General features: G+C 40.1%; 1 protein-coding gene across 4 annotated transcripts in view; it reads left to right on the top strand.

Annotated features, from left to right (window-relative positions):
• exoc3l2b (exocyst complex component 3-like 2b) overlaps positions 1 to 12,779 on the top strand; it is a 93,018-nt gene that overhangs the window by 55,893 nt on the left and 24,346 nt on the right. The gene's annotated exons all lie outside the window — the stretch shown is intronic.

Genomic DNA, 12,779 nt, shown 5'->3' with positions numbered 1-12,779 from the left:
CGTAGTGGCAATATTAACAATGTTGCGTTTATTATGCGTAGTGCACTTTAAATAGTTTCGACCATATCTAGGAATTGATATGACGGGAATTTTCCGATTGTTTGCTTGGTGCTGCAATAGACTGGACATATCATAATTTGCCACCTCAGTAGAATGCATGTCCACCTCTGACACAGACACAACAGAAAAAACATTATGTGAATTGTGTATTATTCTAAGAGAATTGCTATGCGTACATGGATTATCCAGCCTGGCGCTGGCTAGTTCTAGCTTAACTGACTCCTCACCCGGACTAACAGACATTGTAATTGCCTGTGACCGGGCTTGCTCTAGTGTAGTCAGTCAAGTGAGACTTAAATAGTAGTCTATGTTTCTAGACAGGATGATGGCGCCTTCCTGGTTAGGGTGAAGGCCGTCTCTCATCAGCAAGCCTGGTTTGCCCCAGAAAGAGGGCCAGTTATCAATAAACGTTAGTCCCTGCGTCCTACAGTAGCTAGCCAACCACTTGTTAAGCGAGACTAATCTGCTATATCTCTCATCATTGCCTCTCGCAGGCAGGGGGCCAGAGACAATTACTCGATGCCTGGACATCTTTCTGGCGAGATCACAAGTCCTGGCTATGTTTCTCTTTGTAATCTCTGACTGTCTCATTCTAGTGTCATTGGAGCCAACGTGTACAACTATATTCGCATAATTAGTGGTGCGATTAGCCTGTCGTACGTGTTTACTAGGCCTGTTGCGAGTTAGCTCCCTAAGATTAGCTTCAATGTCAGGTGCTCTGGCCCCGGGGATACACTTTATTGTGGCTGGTTTGCTAAGCTTTATGTTTCGGGTGATGGAGTCCCCTATAACTAAGGTGTGGTGCCCGGTAGACTGGGGTGTAGGACTAGCTAAAGAGCTAAATCTATTATGCGTCTCAACCGGTACACCGTAGCTTGTAGGCCGCTTAGGACTGCTACAAGCTGGGCTAGTTAGCTCGCTACAGCTAACGCTAGCAGATGTGTCCGCAACATCTAAAGTTACGACATTACTCTGCTCTAACTGGCGGACACGGCCCTCTAGCAGAGCCAACCTCTCCGTGAGTATGGTGCAAGACGCGCAGGAAGCCATTACTCACAGTGTTTTCTGTCACCGAGTGAAGTTCCTGCTGTCCTCAGGGAAGTGGTCGCGGTCTGTAGGAGTAGCTTCTTACTGACCGGCGCTGCCTTTCTCCGCGCTAGCTTAGCAGCTAGCTAGCTGAGGAAAGGGTGGTGGGACAGAGATCGGGTGATTTGCAAGTTAAATAGTACCACTAAAAATGTTTGAGAAGTGATAAAGAAAGCTGTAGAACAATTAAAAGCACACAGATAGAGCGCTACTTAGCTTTTTCGCAACAGCGAACAGACGGCGAGCATAATAAGTTTGAAGAAATATTTCACAAATATTCTTCGTCGAAAAAACAGAAGCTAAAATGAAGAATTAAATTAAAATGTATTTATTATTCTTTACAATAAAAAAAAAAAATTTGCTTGAACATTGATTTAAATTGTCAGGAAAGAAGAGGAAGGAATTTAAAAGGTAAAAAGGTATATGTCATTGAAAATCCTAAAATCATTTTTAAGGTTGTATTTTTTCTCTAAAATTGTCTTTCTGAGAGTTATAAGAGGCAAAGTAAAAAAAATTAATGAATGTATCTAAACAAGTGAAGACCAAGTCTTTAAAATATTTTCTTGGATTTTCAAATTCTATTTGAGTTTTGTCTCTCTTAGAATTAAAAATGTCTGGCAAAGCGAGACCAGCTTGCTAGTAAATAAATAAAATTTAAAAAATAGAGGCAGCTCACTGGTAAGTGCTGCTATTTGAGCTATTTTTAGAACAGGCCAGCGGGCTACTCATCTGGTCCTTACGGGCTACCTGGTGCCCGCGGGCACCGCGTTGGTGACCCCTGATTTAAATTGTCAGGAAAGAAGAGGAAGGAATTAAAAAGGTAAATGTCATTAAAAATCCTAAAATCATTTTTAAGGTTGTATTTTTTCTCTAAAATTGTCTTTCTGAAAGTTATAAGAAGCAAAGTAAAAAAATTAATGAATTTATCTAAACAAGTGAAGACCAAGTCTTTAAAATATTTTCTTGGATTTTCAAATTCTATTTGAGTTTTGTCTCTCTTAGAATTAAAAATGTCGGGCAAAGCGAGACCAGCTTGCTAGTAAATAAATACAATTAAAAAAATAGAGGCAGCTCACTGGTAAGTGCTGCTATTTGAGCTATTTTTAGAACAGGCCAGCGGGCTACTCATCTGGTCCTTACGGGCTACCTGGTGCCCGCGGGCACCGCGTTGGTGACCCCTGCTCTATCCCATGCCAATCGGCTGGAGAGGCTGGTGAATGCACAAGTGAGGAAATGGCTTGGACTGCCGAGATGTCTTAGCAGCGTAGGCCTGTATGGCAAAGGAGCCCTCTCCCTACCGATCTCAAGCGTGGTGGAGGAGTACAAATGTGCCAAATCAAGGCTGGAAATTTCTCTCACAGAATTGTCAGAGGTGCTGCTACAACCCTAGCAGCAGGGAGGAAATGGAATCCATCTGCAGCACTAGCAGTGGCAAAGACTGCTCTCAGACACCGGGATATAGTGGAGCATGTCCAATATGGCAGAGGGGGCCTTGGTTTGGAAGCAACAGCACCCACTTGGCAAAAGGCAACTGCAATGGTGGTGGAGGAAATGCACCACCAGGAGGAAGCAGCCAAGTGTGCCAAGGCAGTCTCCCAAGCCCAGCAAGGCCGCTGGATGAAGTGGGAGGGCATGGAGAGGAGAAAAATCACATGGAACGAAATATGGAGCATGGAGTCTAATAGACTAATTTTCATCATTAGAGCCACATATGATGTCCTGCCCTCTCCAACCAACCTACATCTCTGGTATGGAGAGGACCCAGTCTGTCTCCAGTGTACAGCCCCAGCAACCCTCAAACACATCTTGGTTGGTTGCAAGACCAGTCTGACTCAAGGGAGATACACCTGGCGCCACAACCAGGTACTGAAGTGCTTGGCTGCCGAACTTGAGAATAAGGGAGTAATCACCAATGCCATGCCTCTAAATGCTCAGGCTACCTTCCCACGCAAAACAACTTTCATACGGGAAGGAAAGAAACGGCGGACCAAGCCATCACCTCCAGACTTAGGCCCACTGAACGCAGCCCGGGATTGGGAAATGCGGGTAGACCTCAGCTAGAGGCTTATCTTCCCACCCGAAATTGCAGCGACCAACCTGCGCACAGACCTTGTCCTCTGGTCCATGTCCTGCCGCCATGTCGTCATCATTGAGCTAACGGTCCCATGGGAGGACGCCATCGATGAAGCATTCGAACGGAAGAGGCTGCGATATGCCAACTCAGCAGCTGAAGCAGAGGCACGGGGCTGGAACGTGAAGGTGTGGCCAGTGGAGGTGAGCTGTAGAGGCTTTGTAGCCAGTTCCAGCACGAGGCTCCTGAAGGAAGTAGGGATCAGAGGACAGGCCCAACGGAAGGCAATTGAATAACTTTGTAGAACGGAGCAGTCACTGGCTGTGGCTGAAGCACAGTGGTGCAGCATGGGCTGCCAAATAACCACGCGGTGCCTCCGTGCGACACACACCCAGGTCCGATCAGCCTGTGGTGGGCCAACCTCGGCAGAGGGTGTCTTGTGATAAATGGCCGAAACACCCATTGACGTCGGGGAACACAACTGAAGATGTGTCGTTCTGGTGGCACCACGTGATTATTGCCAAATTCCACCCCACCCATGAGGACATCTCCAAACACATTTAATTGTTGTGCTGAATATTTAGGGGTCTTTAACAACTAGTCCTATTAAGAATCCCCACTTTGATCTTATATTTACCTTCTGTTTACCTTATTTTACATTTTATTTACTACTTTTAGCTTTTATTTATCTTTTGTTTACCGTATTTTTCGGACTATAAGTCGCAGTTTTTTTCATAGTTTGGCCGGGGGTGCGACTTATACTCAGGAGTGACTTATGTGTGAAATTATTGACACATTACCGTAAAATATCAAATAATATTATTTAGCTCATTCACGTAAGAGACCCACCCCACCCCCCCTCCACACTCCTGATTGTAAATAATGTAAATAATTCAATGTGATTATCTTGTGTGATGACTGTATTATGATGATAGTATATATGATAGTATATATCTGTATCATGAATCAATTTAAGTGGACCCCGACTTAAACAAGTTGAAAAACTTATTCGGGTGTTACCATTTAGTGGTCAATTGTACGGAATATGTACTTCACTGTGCAACCTACTAATAAAAGTCTCAATCAATCAATCAATCAAACGTATAAGATTTCATGGGATTTAGCGATTAGGAGCGACAGATTGTGTGGTAAACTTTTAGCATGTTCTATATGTTATAGTTATTTGAATGACTCTTACCATAATATGTTACGTTAACATACCAGGCACGTTCTCAGTTGGTTATTTATGCCTCATATAACGTACACTTATTCAGCCTGTTGTTCACTATTCTTTATTTATTTGAAATTGCCTTTCAAATGTCTATTCTTGGTGTTGGGTTTTATCAAATACATTTCCCCCAAAAATGCGACTTATACTTCAGTGCGACTTATATATGTTTTTTTCCTTCTTTATTATGCATTTTCGGCCGGTGCGACTTATACTCCGGAGCGATTTATACTCCGAAAAATACGGTACATATTTTACCTTCCATATTCCTTCTTTTACCTTTCATGTACCTTGTATTTACCTTATTTTACCTTTTATTTACTACCTTTACCTTGTTTTAAATTATTTTTACCTTTTTTCACCTATTTTACCTTTTAATTCACTTCAAGTACTTTCTGTTTACCTTATTTTACCTTCTATTCAACTTGTTTCACCTACTTTTATGCGGTCCGGAATTTATCATTTTTTATTAGTCAACAAATGGAAGCGACAGAATATAAATCAAAGCTTTTCTCTAATCAAATTAATCCATACAGATTATTAAAGTATATGCGCAGGTGCCACTTTATATTTGCTCAAATGGATGTGAACAAACAGTGGTGGAAGTCAAATGATGCACTTTCCACTCGGAGGAGGTTGTGGATGTTCAAGTGCTGGCTTGTTGTCAGAAGCAGCCAACGAGCAGATCAGATTACCGTGTGATTGCTAAACAGCGCCAGGCTGTTTGGACCTTCATCAGCCCTGTGTACGGTTGACACACCAGCAAATAGACCACACCCAGCTGGCACAAAGAACATCCGCCAACAAACAAGCTTTACAAGAGCTGACAAGGTCCGACCCTGTTTTGACCCAAACAGAGGTGTTTGGTTCCGTGCGGCGTCTTGTTGTCGTCACGCGCGTGGACATGTCTTCACAGCTGGAATGCGGCGGCCATCTTTAACCATCTCACCTGCATGGACACTGCATGGTTCTGATGGCCAGAACGTGATAACGTGTGTCGGTCTGTTTCAGAACCAGCATGTTCTCCAAGGAATGTCAACAATGAGCAAGGCTGATTCTAACGCCAGTCAGTCTCTTCCAACTTCTCAGTTTGACCCTGGAACGGATTATTTGTCTTTACAGTCTTTCCTTAATTCATGATAAAATAATTTTTTTTATTAAGCAAAGTGTCTTGCACATAGATCTGATTGCTTATATAATAAAGACAATTCAAAAGATGTATTTAAACTACTGGAAAAAGCATGAAATGTAGTGAATTAAATCATTCAGAAATGTTATACTTTCTACATATTTGTATTACTCCTTATCGGCCGATAATATCGGCAGGCCGATATTATCGGCCGATAAATGCTTTAAAATGTAATATCGGAAATGATCGGTATTGTTTTTTTTATTATCGGTATGGTTTTTTTGTTTTTTTTGTTTTTTTTATTAAATCAACATAAAAAACACAAGATACACTTACAATTAGTGCACCAACCCAAAAAACTAATTCACACTCATTCACACAAAAGGGTTGTTTCTTTCTGTTATTAATATTCTGGTTCCTACATTATATATCAATATATATCAATACAGTCTGCAAGGGATACAGTCCGTAAGCACACATGATTGTGCATGGATAGTACTAACTTTTAACAGTTAATTTTACTCATTTTCATTAATTACTAGTTTCTATGTAACTGTTTTTATATTGTTTTACTTTCTTTTTTATTCAAGAAAATGTTTTTAATTTATTTATTTTATTTTATTTTATTACTTTTTTTAAAAAGGACCTTATCTTCACCATACCTGGTTGTCCAAATTAGGCATAATAATGTGTTAATTCCACAACTGCATATATCGGTATCGGTTGATATCGGTATCGGTAATTAAGAGTTGGACAATATCGGATATCGGCAAAAAGCCAATATCGGACATCCCTACTCCTTATTTTAAATAGCAACAACTATTTAGTTAAAATTCCCATTTAAATTACTTTTCACTGAGTCCTTTTACCCTAACACATTAATCAGTCACATGGTCCACAGGAAGTTGCATTATCCATATCCTCTGCTGACCAAAAGTAAATTATGACTGGCGGTTTAAAATCTCAGCAGAGTCCTGCTACCGTAATTACTTTTTTTAAACACATTTTTTGTTTAATGCGCTTATTGCCTCATGTTTGTGTGCCCTAAAACGCGTACAAACTCGCAAAGCTGATTTGCTAAACTTGTGCGCAGGAAATGCGTCTCCCTAGTGAGCAGAATAAGAAGTGCAATCCTTTTAGCATGTGTGCCTTCATGAATATGCAGACTATAACCTGATCATCAGAACGCCCAAAATACTGGGTAAAGAAAATGCAAACACAATTATTTCGCACACGCAGTGTGATTTATCAAGAACATAACTGCAAACGCTATTTTACGTCTTTCTTTAGCACGCCTGAAAAGCAGGTGCAAATTGACACAGTTACACACACAGCTGGGGAAAAAGGAGGCGATTGGGCTTTAGCTCAATTCTACGTGTTTGTCAACATATGGACTACCAAAAATTTAAATATTAATTTTAATTAAATTAAAGTACCAATGATTGTCACACACACTAGGTGTGGTGAAATTTGTCCTCTGCATTTGACCCATCCCCTTGTTCACCCCCTGGGAGGTGAGGGGAGCAGTGGGCAGCAGCGGTGCTGCGCCCGGGAATCATTTTGGTGATTTAACCCCCAATTCCAACCCTTGATGCTGAGTGCCAAGCAGGGAGGTAATGTAGGAATACTGTCTAATCAGCAATATCATTTTATAATTTTATAGCTGCTGCATGACTTAAGGGGCTGATTAAAATTAATTCAATTGATTCGTTTTAGTGTCTGCCGGTGCTTTTTCTCTAAATGACGTTTTTTGGTACAGAATATATATGATTAACATATCTCCTATGTCAAAACGTCTTGTTATATATGTAAAAAGTGCTTTCCAGTGTAGATGCATCACAAGCCTGCTTCTGAAATGCCCCAAAAAAGTGGTACATGTCTTCTGCATGCTTGAGAACGCCACAGATAGGCATGACAACATGAATGGGCCGTGAATGATCGAGTGTCCCCCGCGTTCAAAGCTGCACAGTACACGCAACAAACTCATTTAAACAAGGCGGTCTGCAGCAAATTTCAATTACACGCACAGTCTTAGTAGACCACACGCAACACGCCCAGTAATACTACACACATTTTTATTGTCTGCACATGGTGTTTATTGCTGGTACAGTGGAACCTCGATTTACCAGCTTAATTGGTTCTTGAACAAGGTTTGTAAATCGAAAGTTTGTATAGCGAAGCAAATTTCTCCGCAAGAAACAATGTAAATATGAATAATTGTTTCTAGCCACGACAAAAGTTCATATTTTAGTGAAGGTTTGTACACTTTTAACTAGAGATGTCCGATAATGGCTTTTTTGCCTATATCCGATATTCCGATATTGTCCAACTCTTAATTACCGATTCCGATATCAACCGATACCGATAAATACAGTCGTGGAATTAACACATTATTATACCTAATTTTGTTGTGATGCCCCGCTGGATGCATTAAACAATGTAACAAGGTTTTCCAAAATAAATCAACTCAAGTTATGGAAAAAAATGCCAACATGGCACAGCCATATTTGTTATTGAAGACACAAAGTGCATTATTTTTTTTAACATGCCTCAAAACAGCAGCTTGGAATTTGGGACATGCTCTCCCTGAGAGAGCATGAGGAGGTTGAGGTGGGCGGGGTTTGGGGTAGTGGGTAGCGGGGGGTGTAGCGTCCCGGAAGAGTTAGTGCTGCAAGGGGTTCTGGGTATTTGTTCTGTTGTGTTTATGTTGTGTTACGGTGCGGGTGTTCTCCCGAAATGTGTTTGTCATTCTTGTTTGGTGTGGGTTCACAGTGTGGCGCATATTTGTAACAGTGTTAAAGTTGTTTATACGGCCACCCTCAGTGTGACCTGTATGGCTGTTGACCAAGTATGCTTGCATTCACTTGTGTGTGTGAAAAGCCGTAGATATTATATGACTGGGCCCGCATGCAAAGGAAGTGCCTTTAAGGTTTATTGGCGCTCTGTACTTCTCCCTACGTCCGTGTACACAGCGGCGTTTTAAAAATTCATAAATTTTACTTTTTGAAACCGATACCTATAATTTTGAAACCGATAATTTCCGATATTACATTTTAAAGCATTTATCGGCCGATAATAACGGCAGTCCGATATTATCGGACATCTCTACTTTTAACACAATAAAAAGTGCTATACTTTACTGTATATTAAATAAACATAACAAGGAGGTGATGAATTACCTATGTCTTTATTAACAAGCCAAAACATCAACAACGACAAGCTAAACTGTGCTGTATGCTCTGCTCTGCCAAAATGTGCACATACACAAAAGTCCCTTTGGTGCCCTCACAAATAATCAGAAATCACAAACATCCTTAATTTTAACAACCATATTGCTACAATAATAATCATTTAAAAAGTAAAATCCACTTATGGTACATTAATATCGGCAAAGGAGGAGCTGACAAAAGGAGAACAGGGGACGGGGTTAGGGGAGGGTCCGTGTGTGTGCTCTCGGAAGAGGTGCCGCTGAACGAGAGGTAGCCTTCTCCTCCGCTGTGAAATAAATCTTAGCGTTGGCATCTTTTTCCAGGAACGTCCGTTCTCATCAAAGTCGAAAACTTGCTGTGGTACGAAGCCCGCTTCCTCAATCTCTTGGATACGAGCAGGCACAAAATGGCTGCCAGCGGGACACGAACTGAGTGAAGCGATCGTGCACAGAGTTTTGATTGATCGATTGAGACTTTTATTAGTAGATTACACAGTACAGTACATATTCCGTACAATTGACCACTAAATGGTAACCCCCCAATACGTTTTTCAACTTGTTTAATCAATTCATGGTAGAGACATGCGTATTTGGCGCCATCGAAAAGTTTGTACATTGAAAAGTTAGCAAATAGAGGGGTTTGTAAATTGAGGTTCCACTGTATTTGGATCTTAGTAGATCAGGCCCTTGGTGTCAACTGCTTTTAGCATAAATGGGCTATTTGCTAATTCTCTGGATCCCGTGGACCCCGACTTAAACAAGTTGAAAAACTTATTCGGGTGTTACCATTTAGTGGTCAATTGTACGGAATATGTACTGAACTATGCAATCTACTAATAAAAGCTTCAATCAATCAATCAATTCTATGCTAAAAACTCAGCCCTGTTACTTTCAGTCCTGTTACTCAAATAATTCATCATGTGAAAAAATAAAATGAAGTTGCCTTAGACACATTTTGTTTAGTTGAAATATTACGTGTATTATCAGATTTTGAAGGGGAAAAAAAAGTTTATTTGAGAGTTTTAACAAGCAAGTGACGCTGATTGGTTGGAACGGCCCACGTGATTGTCAGCATGTTTTGGAAACACGGAAATGCTGGAGAAGCTCTGAGTTTAAGGTTGCAATGGTGATGTCACTTGCTCCGTTTCCGCAGAGTCGCCGCATCTGCGTTGCGTAACAGGTGCTGGGCGGCGGCGTGTTGGGAAGAGGCCCCTCACTCGGCCCGACAGGAACGGTCAATCATTAGCACATCCTTCATCGCCTTGGCGGAGGTCAGCGCTGCCATAAAAGTTTTACTGTGACTCAGTGACTTCCTGCACTCCGACGCTCTCTGCACATTTGTGAAACAGCCCAAGGTTATTTTCAAGTCATTAACAATCCGCTCTAAAGAGGAATTAATGACATCTCGCTGACAACAATGTTGTCTGTCTTTCATTATGTGTTTTTTTCTTTAGCTTTAAATACTGTAGGGTTGTCCCGATACAACTTTTTCACTTACGATACTGATACCGGAGCCTTGAGTATTGGTAGGGTTGGGTATCGAGTATCGATTGGAACCGGGACTAACTTTCCAATTCTCCCGGAATCGTTCAAAAGTTTAAATTTCGATTCCTATTTTCGATACCAGTCCGTCGACCGGAAAAAAATATGTCCGCCGAACCGGAAGAAGAAGCCGCTGAACACCAACGAAGAAGCGCCCACCGCCGGAAGTGTTAGCATAGCCGAGCGAGTCAGTCAAGCTCAAGCATGGATAGCGGGCGTCGGCGGTCGAAAGTGTGGGTTTACTTTACAAAAAAAAATGAAATAACCGCGAAATAACAGAGCTCCATGTCCATCAAGAAACGAGTGGAGAGAGAGCTGCAGATGTACCAGGACGTTCCACCGATACTTATGTCTGACGACCCTGCTGCATGGTGGTGGTCCGGTGGAACCAACAAAAGACTTATCCTTTGCTGTCAGATCGCGCTTTCTCCTATTTATGCGTTCAAGCTTCTTCCACACCCAGCGAACGTGTATTTTCCACAGCAGGAGACACTATCTGTCCAGAACGCTCACGCATCCTGCCTGAGAAGGCGGATATGGTTATTTTCCTAAACAAAAACTGTCTCTGATTTTATACTGTACCTGCTGCTAATCTGGACTGGGTTTTGCAAGTTGTTTCTTATTGTTTATTTGCTTTTCTGCACCAGGTTAGCCCATCAGTGGGAGCACGGTAACATTTTTAAGTACCTGCAGCATCATACACTTGTGTGTGTAAATGTGTTTTCATGAGGTTTCCTGCAGCATCATACACTTATGTGTAAATGTGTTTTCATGAGGTTTTCAAAAATAAAGCTTTCTTGAGGAAATTGTACCCCTGGGAAAATGTATTCATAATTTATAATATTTATATTCAAGTTCATAGATTTGATATTTATATTCTAGTTGAAAACAGCCCTGTGAGGAATTTATAGTAAAGTTCATAAAAAGTTAATAGAATTAAAATTGATGGAGAATGTCAGATTATTTCATTCAGAAAGACTGTAGGTTAGCTAGCTCATTTAAAATATCCTAAACTTTTTTTTGACCCTGCCTCTTAAAAGAATCGGAATCGAGAATCGTCAGGAATCGAGAATCGAAACAAAGAATCGAAATCGGAATCGTTCGAATTCAAACGATACCTATCCCTAAGTATTGGCCAATTTAGCAGGGACCCTACATTTTGTAGTGTGGAATGTTAGAAAAGGTTGGATCAAGTGAAAGGAGTCAAACAGAGAACAATGGTAGCTATGAAAAACACAAATATATTTATTTATTACACCCTGGAATTGACTTATGCTGTCTTTTGTTGTTGTTTTTTTGGAGATGCCTAGTAGCCACAATAATTTATTAAGTTTGGTACGCTTGGGCCGCATGTTTATGCGCGGATCGTTCTCCCAAGATGCGGAGCTCTGCAAAAAGTCAGTGTTCAAAAACAAGAAAGAAAAAATACAAAAATTTGGGTTATTTTATTTGAACTAAGCAAAATTATCTGCCAAATGGAACAAGAAAATTTGGCTTGTCAAGACTTTCCAAAACAAGTAAAATTAACTAACCTCAATGAACCCAAAAATACCTTTTAAAATAAGTATATTCTCACTAATAACAAGTGCACTTTTCTTGGTAGGAAAAAAAAAAGACCTTTTTGCTCTATATGTTGAATAAGCGGTAGAAAATGGATGGATGGATGGATGGATGGATGTTGAAAAATATTCTTAAATTAAGTAAATGCTAGTGCCATTATCTTGACTTAATGATATGCGCTCTGCATTACATTTCTTGAAACCAGCAAACTTATACTAAAAACTAATGTATTGTTCTTAATGGAAAGGCAACAAGGCAACCGCTTGTTACTCTCGGGGTCTCCTAGCCGCTCAGGCAAATCCTATTGTCTAAAAATGCATTTTTCCATCGATAACATGACATCATCACGCCGAGTGCGTGCTCTTTCAGTCAATTAGTGCGCACATAAACAGCCCAAATTTTTATTTTTATTTATCTGAATGTGCATGAACTATTTCTGTTCAAAATTGTTAGAAATGTCACATGTTAAATGTTTAAATATTAACTGTCAGTTTACTGTACTGTGCCAACTCTACTACTATATGAGTACGTATTTTCTATTGTTTCATTGAAAATAAAACAGCAAAGTCAATTTGGCTGTCATCTGTTTTAATTATGAGACACAATTGTGTCAAAATCATGACTTTTTTTGTTCATGCTTGAAATAAGAAATGAGTACTTTAAAAAAGTAGTTTTATACGTGCGAATGTTGATGACACAGCTTTGCAACAGTTGATATTCTAGTTTCAAGCATGTTTTACTCAATATAGGTCATAAAATGAAGTAAGAAATTATTACTTTAAAAAAGTAGTTTTTTATTATTTGTATTATTTTTATTTATTTATTTAATTAAAAAAATTAATAAATAAAATAGAATAAAATTGAAATTAAAATAAAATTAATATAAAATTAATAT

This window comes from Entelurus aequoreus, linkage group LG10, assembly GCF_033978785.1.
Source record: "Entelurus aequoreus isolate RoL-2023_Sb linkage group LG10, RoL_Eaeq_v1.1, whole genome shotgun sequence".
NCBI lineage: Eukaryota > Metazoa > Chordata > Actinopteri > Syngnathiformes > Syngnathidae > Entelurus > Entelurus aequoreus.
Note: the sequence above shows the minus strand (reverse complement) of the source record. Positions and strands in the feature narration are given on the sequence as shown.